Below are 13,192 nucleotides of genomic sequence, written 5' to 3' on the forward strand. Positions count from 1 at the left end.
CATATTGTAATGTAAACAAGTAGACCGACAATTAAATACAAATGTGTTCTTCCTCAGATTGCAAATAAAATGTAGGATAATCCATTAAAAGATAAAAATATTATAAAGAGTCATGATAGGGAACATTGTCTGCCTTCTTGCATCTATGTTCCAATCAAGCAGTATCACTATGCAGTCTCTCGAACAGTTGAAAATAGAACCCGAAGCTACCTCAAACCATATCCTACTGTCTCACAAAAGAAGGCTATGACCCCTAAAATTCTGGGATGGTCTTGACTTGAAAGCTCTTGATGATAGGTCAGTTTAATCATGGTTGATGGGAACTAAAATTGAGTAATAAAGCTGGCAGACACCTATTTATTATCATCCATCATCTATCGATAAAATTATTAGCGCTGATATACAAGATATAGTGATTATATTTTAATTTGAATCACCCGTCTGGTATTTATGTAAAATAACCAAATTTTTCTGTATTATGAAGAGGAGTAGTTAATAGAAACGTATTTGTACAAAGTTAAATAATCGATTTGTCTAATGCGGTGCTGTTTCCATTCTACTGACGTAAAAAAAAAAAGAATTACTACACCGAAATGTACAGTTGGTGTGATATATCAGTTGGGGTTTAAACGATTCTTCTCCGATGGCTTTTGAAAAGATAACAAAATGAAATTAAAACAGAAGGTCATGAACTCGACCAATTAATCAAAAACCAGAACCTAGAGAAGTAGTGTGCACACAGCGAGAGGTGCAACTTACTTTTATAGCCTCATCCGCTGTGTTTCAATAGGCAGATAAAATAGTGGCGCCTACCTACTCTCCAGGGTTGGTTAGCTATTTCCTTCGCTACCTGTGCTCTATCGCCCTTTGACAAGCTTTATTTTTAATCCTGCTAATTCTCACACACCTCTTCATCCAGTAAACTTGAAGTTGGCCGTTTTCTCGCCAACCGCTCGACACACAGAGAAACTGTTGCTACACAATACTGTTGCAACGATACTGAGACAATTTTAAGAGCTTAAGAAAAGCAAAAAAAAAAAAAAAATAAAGAACATAAACAAAACGAAAAATTCACTGATATTAACAATTTGGATAGACATTTGTTTAGAAGCAAAATGATATTCACAGCTGTTTTCTTCCCCACATTACCGCCTTCTTCATAGATAATGTTAAGAGATTTCTTTTCTTACTTTTTTCCACATATTTATCTAATTTCTGATAGGATAGTCTTATTAGATAAACGTCCAGAAATCAACTAAAAATAAATGCGCATCATACTAAAATGATATCCACCAAGAAGCGTAAATTACTTACCACCTATTGAATCGAAAAAGATGGGTGTAGTCTATAAATAAGATACGAGTTAGTCTGACAAGTAGTATGACGCAAAGAAAATCAAATTTACAAACGCCACCGTTTCCCCAAGAATTTACGATATCAAACATCAGTACTCAGTAATTGGTGCAATGGAATCATGCAGTATACAAATAAATCTATATATTAATTTCATGCTTTAATTCCTTGCATGTAGCAGTTTAAGCGTGTTTAAGCCTGTTATCTTTTATGTATTGTTTCTTGAGGCAGAGAAGTGGAGGCGCAATAGCCCAGTGGTTAGGGCAGCGGACTTGCGGTCGTAGGATCGCGGTTTCGATTCCCAGACCGGGCGTTGTGAGTGTTTATTGAGCGAAAACACCTAAAGCTACACGAGGCTCCGGCAAGGGATGGTGGTGATCCCTGCTGTACTCTTTCACCACAACATTTCTCTCACTCTTACTTCCTGTTTCTGTTGTACTTGTATTTCAAAGGGCCGGCCTTGTCACTCTCTGTGCCACGCTGAATATCCCCGAGAACTACGTTAAGGGTAAACGTGACTGTGGAGTGCTCAGCCACTTACACGTTAATTTCACGAGTAGGCTGTCCGTTGATCGGATCAACCGGAACCCTCATCGTCGTAACCGACGGAGTGCTTCCACACTTGAAGCAGATCAGCGACTTAGCTAATGTTTAACATTTTTTACACATGAGAATCGCATACTCAAGCTAACGCAAAATCATTATGCCTGGTACGTTCCTTCTTACTACAAAATGAGCTATATTTGTAAGATAAACGCATTAAATCACTCATTCACAGGTTGAGGGTGAGGAGATAAACAGCATGTCGGCTATTTCAGCCTTAACTCTTACAGACTCAACAACTTAGCCAGGGTAATTGATTTTTTTATGCTTTTATTAGATAAATGCTGGAGCCAATATGTGTTACCCTTTAGAGATGTAATAAGTGTTACCCTTCAGATATATAACCAGTATAGGGCCAGTTCGCCTTGCCGAGAATTGTGTGTACTACAGGTGTTGGCAAGGAAACTATGTGGTCAGTTTTCAAATCCTTAACATATATGCTTCACTTCCCTCACTAGTTACAGATATATCGCCAAATATATTTATCCTTATTACCACTTCGTGCTTTATTATAGATCAATTTGTTCTGTAAGTGTTACGTAAAATTTTGAGAAGAGATTGTAACACCACAATCAATATTTCTTCCTTTATGGAGAAAAGAACACCATGAACGCTAAGATTTTCTTCATGACGCAACGTAACCAATTCACAGAGAGAGAGAGAGAGAGAGAGAGAGAGAGAGAGAGAGAGAGAGAGAGAGAGAGAGAGAGAGAGAGAGAGAGAAACAGAGAGAGGAGGGGTACAAGAATATGTGAAAAAAGAAATGAAGGGAGAAGAGAGTGTGTGATGGAAGAGAAGGGAGTGGTACTTCATTTAACAATAGTGTAATGATGGAAAGCAAAGTGGAAAACTTCGGGATATGAAATCCGAATATAGGAAGCCGGAGCCAGAACAGATATCACAAAGCAGTTCATCCGATACTCAAACATACTGCAAAGCCGGCACCTCTAGAAAGAAAGATATAATTATGTAAAGCTTTTCCCAGTTGTGATCCTTGATGTAGGTTTCACTTCACACCTGGAGCATGTTCACTTCACTTTGGTAGGTAATACATGCAAAGAAAAAAAAAAAGCTTAAATATCACCCTGCATCAAAATATTTTAAATGCTAGAGAAATTTTTTATATTCACCATTGATAGCATTTTCATATCAGTTATGTTGGTGAGTGGTACGAAATTAGCAGAGGTTTGTTCCGGATGAAGTCATTTTTGTTTTCCTATTTGCTGCTAAGTGGAAATTGCGGACTTAGTAACTATTCAGACTTGTGTGTAGGTGCGATGTTTCTCTTAGCTTTGTATTAGTGCTATCTAAGAATTTTTAAGACACGGTACTTGCAAAGAAGCCCAAGGTCAGTATGCGTACTGCTACAAGTATTTAGATAAGAATTCAGTGGTTGCCCCCTTATGTTTATCCTGCAAGTACTCATACTGGGAATAGGTTTTATTATAAGGGCTTGTAAAAGACATGACTACTGCCACTCCTCCATCGACCCACAAAAGTTAAACAACAAAATACATAATAAATAAATGAATGGATCTCATTAATATTACATGTTTGCTCACCTAACATTTCGTTTCTTATTTCCAGCATCCACCAACAAAACATTAAGTATGTTCTCTTTCTCTTATCGATAAATAATATAGCAACAATCGGAAAAAGGAATATGTTAAGTGAACACTCCATTTGAAGTATGTATTTCTTTTCGCCATTCTTCGCAGCAAGTTATGGCTAAGAAAATCTTAACATGAGTATTTACATACCACTCGACGTTTCTTATGTAACCGAGAAAATACACACATGCACACACACACACACGCGCACACACACACACGCGCACACACACACGCACACACACACAAACACACACACACACACGCACACACACACACACGCACACACACACACAGACACACACACACACACACAGAGAGAAGGATAGATTTCTCTTGAGTGGAGTTTCCTTAGCTTCAGTCAATAGATTTGGCTTGGTTATTTATTTCTAACGCTATCGTGCTAGCCTGGATCAATAACAATAAAACATGAGAACCATTGCTATAATGGTTGTCTAGTACCACTGTGTGTAGCATTGACTTATACATGGAACCTATAGAGAATCTAAATAATATCGATTTATACACAAAGCACAGAGAGACTGAATAGTGATATAAGGTTTAAAAATCACAAATGCTATCCACCAAACTTCGTAATGTTTAATTTTCTTCTGTGAAAAACTTAGTAAATATTAATCTTAGGTTGTACATTTGTGAAAAGTTATTTGATCTGAGATGATGCGGTACAACTAATGTAATTACTTGGTCATACAAACACTGAAGCCACTATTTGTCTGTCTATCTATCTATCTATCTATCTATCTATCTATCTATCTATCTATCTATCTATCTATCTATCTATCTATCTATCCATCCATCCATCCATCCATCTCTCTCTCTCTCTCTCTCTCTCTCTCTCTCTCTATCTATCTATCTATCTATCTATCAGCATTATTCATCTTTATGTCTGTGTGCGTGCGCACGCGTCTGTCCTTCGTCATCTCTGTGATTATTGGTCGTCTACTCTGCATCATGTTTGTTTATATGCATGTTTATCGGTGTCTGTTTGTACACACACTCATACATACACACAGAAACGCACTTGTATATATATAGGTGAAGGTGCGTGGCTTAGTGGTTCAATCCCTGGCGACGCGGTTTGTCCTTGAGCAAGGCTACGCGTTTAGGGTACGCGTGTATGTGGAGTGCTCAGCCACTTGGACGCTGATTTCACGACGAAGTGCCATGCATGTATGTATATATGTAAGGAAATGTTGAAAGTAATTCTTTCTAAAAATTAATATAACTCCACAAACATAACATTAATATGTATGTGGCAGAATTTACTGCAACCTTTAAGTAATAATACAACAGAAAAGAAGACCTCTTTTGGATTACGTGAAGGAGAATTTAAGGAGAATATATATATATATAAACATATATGCATGTACGTATATATGAATGCATGTCTATATATATGTGTATACATACATACACACATACACACACACATATATATATATACATATATACACATAAATACATATATATGCATATATTAGGCCAAGCCTGTTCAGTAGCATAATACGCTCGAGTTTCCCTGGGGTGCAACTGGTTCATTAGACAGATTAACATTAGGTGGGTGGATGCGGTACATCAAACGAACTGCGAAAGGGATTGACAATAGGGCGTATATGAATTGTTATGCACACACACACGGATACATAAACACATATATGTATACATATGTTATATATGCATTTATAATGATTGTATGCATTTGCTCTGTTTTAGTCAGAAGTGGAATGTCATCACTAATTAAAGACTCCGCCGGTTACGACGACGAGGGTCCCAGCTGATACGATCAACGGAACAGCTTGCTCGTGAAATTAACGTGCAAATGGCTGAGCATTCCACAGACACGTGTACCCTTAACGTAGTTCTCGGGGATAATCAGCGTGACACAGAGAGTGACAAGGCTGACCCTTTGAAATACAAGTACAACTCATTTTTGCCAGCTGAGTGGACTGGAGCAACGTGAAATAAAGTGTCTTGCTCAAGGACACAACGCGTCGCCGGGAATCGAACTCACAACCTTACGATCATGAGCCGAATGCCCTAACCACTAAGCCACGCGCCCTCACTTCATCACTAATTATATTACTGTAGGTTATCCACGACAGTTGAAGGAAAGCAATCAATAAAGGCTGATGATTAAGCTTCAAAACCATACACGTTGTTCAAATTCTTTCTCATAGCCCAATACGTGATGTTATTTTGAGTGATATGTCGACAGTGTAAGTCTACCACCTAAGAAAGGGTATATTCTATTCGAAATATTTCTGCACGATGTCTGCCGAACAAAAAACTTGAGACGGTCACGAATCCACTCACACAAACTAAAACACGCTCTCACTTTATTAGTTTCAGTTACTGAGCCCTGGCCATGAGAGGTAGTGCCCTCAATAGTGAACCACGGTCCAATAATTATCGAAAAGCTATGTTACCGCATGTGGCATAAAGGATGCAATTCAGCACTGCAATGAATATATGCACAAATAATGAGACACACAGATAGACGTAAACTGAAACACATATATAAATTCATTACTTATAATGTCTACCTGCACTAAAAATCTGAAGGCCAATTGTTAATCATACTAAGATTGAATTATCATAGCTAGAATAAAGCTAAGAAAAGCTATGGTGCAACATGCTGTTTATATATTATACGGCAATCTCTCTCATCTTAAGTTACCTCGTAAAACGCCATGGAACTTGTGAGCGATTTTGTTTGATAATCAGCCTCAAGACAAACATCAAGAAGATGCAATATATAGGTATCTTCAACACAGGTGTCTTCAAGACATTGGTATCTTTAAAGCAGCATGTTATAGATTGTAACGCTGCTGCATGAAGACCAGAAGTAAAATATAGAAGTAGGGCATGAATTTCAATATGTTAGATCCACTGTTACAATTCTTTACATGCAGATCTCAAGAAGCATATCAGCAAAGCAGCTATAATCTCAAAATCTAAGAAACTCAACGGAGTGTCTAGTAATTTTGGTGCGTATATGATCTTTTTTTCAGCAATTTGTGGAGACATTTGTTTTATAAGAACATGTATTTCACTCATTGCATGAGGTGTCTGTACAGAATCCTTTGGGTAAAATTGCCAAATAGTAGCAGTAGCACCGAATTTCTATGCTATGCATTCCAGCCACGTTTGTTTACTTGTGCAACAGATAACGTTGATGGTTTGTAAATGTGTGACATAGATTAAAACTGTATAATCTGGCATTACAGAATTAACAAGCATCTTGCACGAATGGCAATGATCACTCCCATATGCAATACAAACATGTGCATAGCTTGACATGAGAGTAGTTAATATCAAATGAAATGTAACATAGGAAGTAGTAGCAGACGAAAGAATCCCATAGGAACAGCAAATACCACAAAGACTGAAGAGCAGAGAAGGAAAATTCAAAAGACCCGAACAAACCCGAGTAAGTTGCGTTCTCATTAGCAGCGTGCAATATGACATGCAACATCCGTACGACTTATGAATTTGTTTTGTAAGATTTCTGATGTGAAATCGTGTGCTGAAACAGGTATTGTTTTATTTCGGGAGGGTCATTTTTTACTTGCCAAATAAACATACGCACTATATATTCGCTCTTCACCCGTTTATTATTATTTTTATATTATCTCGTGTCCATTATCTGGAAATTTTTCTTCACACACCTGTGACATATACATACATACATACATACATACATATATACATACATACATACATACACACGTACACACATACTTACACACACACACATGTAGATATATAATCTCTCTCTCACTATTTCTCTCTCTATATAAATATAAATATAAATATAAATATATATATATATGTAGGTGGAAGTAGCACAGAAGTAGATCTAAGAATTTTCAATTTAAAAATGAATTGAATAAAATTAGTTAAAAATTATATAAAGAAAATATTACCGGTTTCGATGGTGAGTCTTATCTTATCAAATATCAGTAAAAATTTATGAGCATTTGAAGTAAAAATTTGAAGTAAAATCTTCTGTCTGGGGGTCAAAAACATGTTTTTGATCTCCAGACAGAAGATAAACTGTTTTTACTTCAAATTTTCATAAGATTTTACTGATATTTGATAGGACGAGATTCATCATCAAACCGGTAATATCTTCTTCATATAATTTTTAAGCAATTTTATTAAATTCCTTTTTAAATTGAAATGTCTTAGATCTACAACTGTGCTATTTCCACCTCCATTTTTTACATATAAAAATTTGATTTTTATAAATCTCTAATTTTTTCAATTACATATATGCATACACACAGACACAGACACAGACACAGACACACACACACACACACACACATGCACACACACACACACACACACACACTTACAATATCTATATGTGTCTGCGTAAGTGTGCGTATATCAACATAAATTATGGCGCAAAGAATTCCACTAACAAAAAATAAGTCATTAGTATATACTGTAGTATATATTGTAGTAGCCATTAGTATATATTATCCCATTTATTCTAAGATAAAGCTTCATTAATTATTATTCTGAATATTACGCCATTGATCTACGAACTGCAATGGAGTAAACATTCTCTTTTTGTTCCTCAGCAACGTAAACCAAAGATGGATATAAATACATGTAGGGTGCTTAAAAAGAGTCCTTAGCATGCTCATATGCCTTCATATATATGCATATCTACATATATGTTTAAATACATAAACATTGAAATGTATGCAGACACACATCTACGCACAGATACACTTTACAGAAACACAAGTACCTGCACGCACACACCCATATGTATAGGAAAGTATAATGAGGTAGACATTGTGAAATAAATGTGATGATGTGTATAAGTCAAGAGACCATATAGGAAATATATAGTGAAAATTTATACAACAGTTACAGATCGATATGCGAATTTCTTGAATATAGCATAGTAGCTATATTCACTAGTGGCTATGTAGTTACATATAACCTGTATACCTAAGGAGTTGGGGAAAACGATATGGGAAAAAATGATCAAATACGTGTCAATTGATCGATGTAATAGCTTCCAGGAATTTGAATTTTCCTGATGTAAAAAATGGCGCAGGAATAAAGGCTGCGTAGGTAGAAAGGGATGGATACCTTAACCCTTTTCAAGTATAATGAATAAAAGTGTATTCCAGCGTCCGTGAGAGAGAGAGAGAGAGAAAAAACTTTATAAGTTTTGATTATATGCACAACTGATTAACGTCGTGCCATTGAACATCTATGGTTGTATGATGCAGTAATGTTGCTAGGTAGATGTTAATTGATTTATTAATAGCATAAAACAAATTAGGTTCAAATAAAATGACTGATAAAATAATGAAAGAGATATTCAAAATCAATGACTTTGATTTCATTCTCAGCAGTTAAAGTGTTTTAATTGATACTTGATTATCATTCCTGAATATGTTTGTTATCACGTAATAGTATTACGTTAAGAATCAAATTAACACCTAACCTCTACACAGATTTAAATATTCTCAACTAATAACTAGCTTGCAATTTTATTGGAGTTTGCAGACTGTGCTTCAAGAGATTTGTGTATGTAAGTCTCGTCTGATTAGAAGAATATCTAACCTAGAGCCATGCCTGTTTTATACATCCATGTTCCTGCAAACTTTTTTTATACATGATCTACTCTGATTTCTCATATATTTTGTACCATTAAACTCACCCTTAAGATTTCAAGGAGGTTCATCGTGCTGGCCGGGTTGAATATACTGATCTACATAATTGTGGATTTCAGAATTTATTGCACATATTTCCATCTACAAACAAGCAGGAACTGCTGACGACCAATGGAACAAATTAAATGATGTTTAATATTTGATATTTATGTATCAAACACATACAAGATTATATATACAAGGATTTCAACATCCTTCCCATCTATTTTAAATCTTACGAAATTTGATAAATCCCACAACGTCTACAGGATAGCATTAACTGTATCATGTAACAATGATGGTTAAATAGCACAAAGTCTCTTCTATTCAACAATGCATCGTTCAGCATTTCTCAAATAACAGCATTATACATGGTTCGATCAGACCATTTAACTTGTACAGTGGTGTGTGCTCACTCTTCTTCCCTCTGTCTATGAGACCTATATTTTCGTTGCGATGTCGGTGTCATCATTTACATAAAAATCAGACTAATGGGTGATGTTAGGATATACATTTGAAAATTTATCGCTTTTCTCTAATGCATATTCACACCATCCATTTTGTATAACATAATATTATGCATCATTATGTAATACCAACACCACGCATCCAGTGTATATATAGCTCTATTATCAAGAATTTCGTAGAAGCGTCATCCTCGCTGCATTATATTTCAACATGTCTTTCATATTATTTTGATTACCTTTCCGCATGATTTATGATAACCACTTTACTTGCTCTCATATGATGTGAATATATATGTTTTTGACTTCTATGTTGGTGTTTAGGTGTGCATACATGTGTATGCATGGTGGCGTATTTTTAAGCATATGCATGAATATGTGTACGAGATTTGATCAATAAGTATCCGGACTGTTGCCATAGTAACGAAGATAAAACACGCAGGGTAAAGCCGTTGCGCAAAGATTAACCCTGAAGGCTGCTGTGCACGCGCACTAGTATTTAACGTTCTAGCTCACTTCCGCTGTTTACAGCACTGCTTGGAATTAAGGTGTGTACCGTGTGATTGTCGCATTGACCATGACAGAGGAAGGTGTCATGGAGATACTTGTTCAGAGGCCTACGAAAAGTTGCAGAAAGTGTATGGAGAGGAGTGTATGAGACGTGCACAAGTAGATTAGACGTCTCCAAGATGGCCGAAAAAATGTCGATATTGACGAACGTTCTGGGAGACCCGCGACCAGCAGAACTGAGAAAAATATTGCATACGCGCGTGAAGCTGTGAGGGGAAATCGTCGAATTCGAGAGTTATCAGAGGATGTGCAGGTTAGTTACGATTCAGTCCAGTCCATTATCACTGAGGATTTGAGTATGATACGTATGTATGTATTCACTTACGTTATATGCGCTTCGGCTCTTTGTGACTCTCCCTCTCCCTCTACCCATATCTATCTATCTATCTATCTATCTATCTATCTATCTATCTATCTATCTATCTATCTATCTATCTATCTATCTATCTATCTATCTATCTATCCATTCACCCACCAAAACACCCACCTAAAAACCAAACAACCTACCTACCTACCTACCTACCTACCTACCTACCTACCTACCTACCTACCTACCTACCTACTACCTAGCTACCTACGTGCCTACCTACCTACCTACCAACCTACCTACCTATCTATCTATCTATCTATCTATCTATCTATCTATCTATCTATCTATCTATCTATCTATCTATCTAGCTATGTAGGAAGCTCGCCAGCTACATAGATAAGAGGAGAGGGAGCTATCTCTCCTTCCCATTTTCTCCCTGTCTCTCTCTGTCTCTGTCTGTCTCGCGCTCTATATATATACGCATTTACGAGGAAAAGTTATTTTAAATTAATATTAAGAATAGCTACAGAATATGTACAGACAGAGTGTGCTCTTTCTATCACTTTTAACACACAAAGACGCACACACACTCGTGCCCATCCACTCGCATAGTCACATATATCATTCTAAGTAGCAACGAATGGGAAATTCAGTACTAGGTAGACATGAGACATTTGTCTTAATTCAATAAGTAAGCTGTTGGGCAATACTTGAAATTCACACTATTTCAGAGATCCTTCTTCACTATAGAACTAATAAAAACCTAATGAATGACAGTTACAATAAGGTCGAAGTACACAAACTTGCTATTGGCTAACCAGGCGTCTGAGACGTTAAACCAGATAATAAACCCTGCAGGTAACCCTCAGCTACTAAAAGCAGTGCAATGATTCGCAGTTATATCGATTGCTACACACACACAAATACAAATATATATATATATATATATATATATATATATATATATATATACTTACAAGTATATATATATATGTGTATATATATATATATATATATATTTATATATATATATATATATATATATATATATATATATATATATATATATCCTGTTTACACATATGTACACACACACAAATACAAATATATATATATATATATATATACTTACAAGTATATATATATATGTGTGTATATATATATATTATATATATATATACATACATACAAATATATATATATATATATATATATATATCCTGTTTACACATATGTACACACATACACACACAGAGGCACAAATACACACGCGCGCACACACCCATATAAATAGTGTGTGAACTTGTGTGTAGGTATATATATACATATATGCATATACATACATTAGGTATCTTATGCTTTATTCACAAGGAAAGCAGAGGAGCCGATGCTAGAAACTACAGACCTATATCTCCCAACTCACATGTCAGCAAAGGCATGGAACGCATTGTCAGAAAGAAGCTGATCATTTTTTAGTAGAAAATGGCGTCTTCACAAACACGCAGTATGGCTTCCGTCACATTATTCGGACCGGATGCTCAGTCGTTCAAATGTAAATGCGATATTTCATGACTTTACCACGACCTTCGACAAAATCTGTCCCAAACTGCATGACCTTGTTATTGCTGGTAAAAACTTTGAAAAAGGCAGGATATGGGCAGTTGCAGCCAGTGGTGGTGTCTCTGAAGAGACATCAGCACTTATCGGAGTCCCGCGGGAAACAGTAGTGCTATTAGACTTGCTCTCTGCCGTATACTCTTCCTTTCTCACCAGAATGAATAAAGATAATAATGATAAATTAGAATAAATTATCGGAAGGGCGTGAGCGGGAATGAATGTTCGGTTGGTGGAGGCGTGAAGAATTTGAGTGGACGTTAATGGAGATGGGCAATTATGGTGGTATGTAGAACTGAGAATGGGTGGGTGAGGGTGAGAAGATGAGAAGGATGTAAATGATAATGTGTGGTTTGAAGTCAATAGAGATTTCTCAGTTACGTGTATTTAACCTTGAACATATATATAAATGATGATCAGGTGCCAAAAAGTAAATAATAAAATGATAATCATCTTTTCTATTATAGATACAAGGCCTAAAAATTTGGGGGAGGGGACTAGTCGATTACATCGATCCAGGTCTGCAACTGGTACTTATTTCATCGACCTCGAAGGATGAAGAGCAAAGTCGACTTCGGTAGCATTTGAATTTAGAATGTAAAGAGGGACGAAATACCGCTAAGCATTTTACCCGGTGTCCTAACGATTCTTCCAAATAGAAAGAAGAGGAAAAATGGAAGAAGTAGAGGATGGAATAAAGATAATGAAGAGAAATAGATGGAGTAAAGAGGAAAGCAATGGGGGAAAAATAGACTACGGTATTAGATGGTATGCGAGGGAAGAGTCTTAATGAATAACGTAATGGTACTGAAGCGAATTAAAAATAAAATACAAATCTCTCTATATATATAAAGCTGAAGTTGTCTGTGTATGGCAGGTTTGGTAGCCTTCAACTAACACTATCTCCTCCGAGACTCCGCAGCGCAAGTTGACCAAAATTGAGAGTATAATAGAAGAAGCCTT

At 36.2% G+C, this 13,192-nt stretch overlaps 1 protein-coding gene and 1 long non-coding RNA gene across 6 annotated transcripts in view; one reads left to right on the plus strand and one right to left on the minus strand.

Moving 5' to 3' along the window:
- LOC118768470 overlaps positions 1-130 on the plus strand; it is an 8,010-nt gene extending 7,880 nt beyond the window's left edge. Inside the window, exon 3 of the long non-coding RNA XR_005004328.1 lies at positions 120-130. This is a non-coding gene — a long non-coding RNA (uncharacterized LOC118768470). The remainder of the gene's footprint in view (positions 1-119) is intronic.
- LOC115214417 (pyrokinin-1 receptor) overlaps positions 1-13,192 on the minus strand; it is a 384,104-nt gene that overhangs the window by 45,727 nt on the left and 325,185 nt on the right. The gene's annotated exons all lie outside the window — the stretch shown is intronic.

This window comes from Octopus sinensis, linkage group LG1 (assembly GCF_006345805.1).
Source record: "Octopus sinensis linkage group LG1, ASM634580v1, whole genome shotgun sequence".
NCBI classification, from domain to species: Eukaryota; Metazoa; Mollusca; class Cephalopoda; order Octopoda; family Octopodidae; genus Octopus; species Octopus sinensis.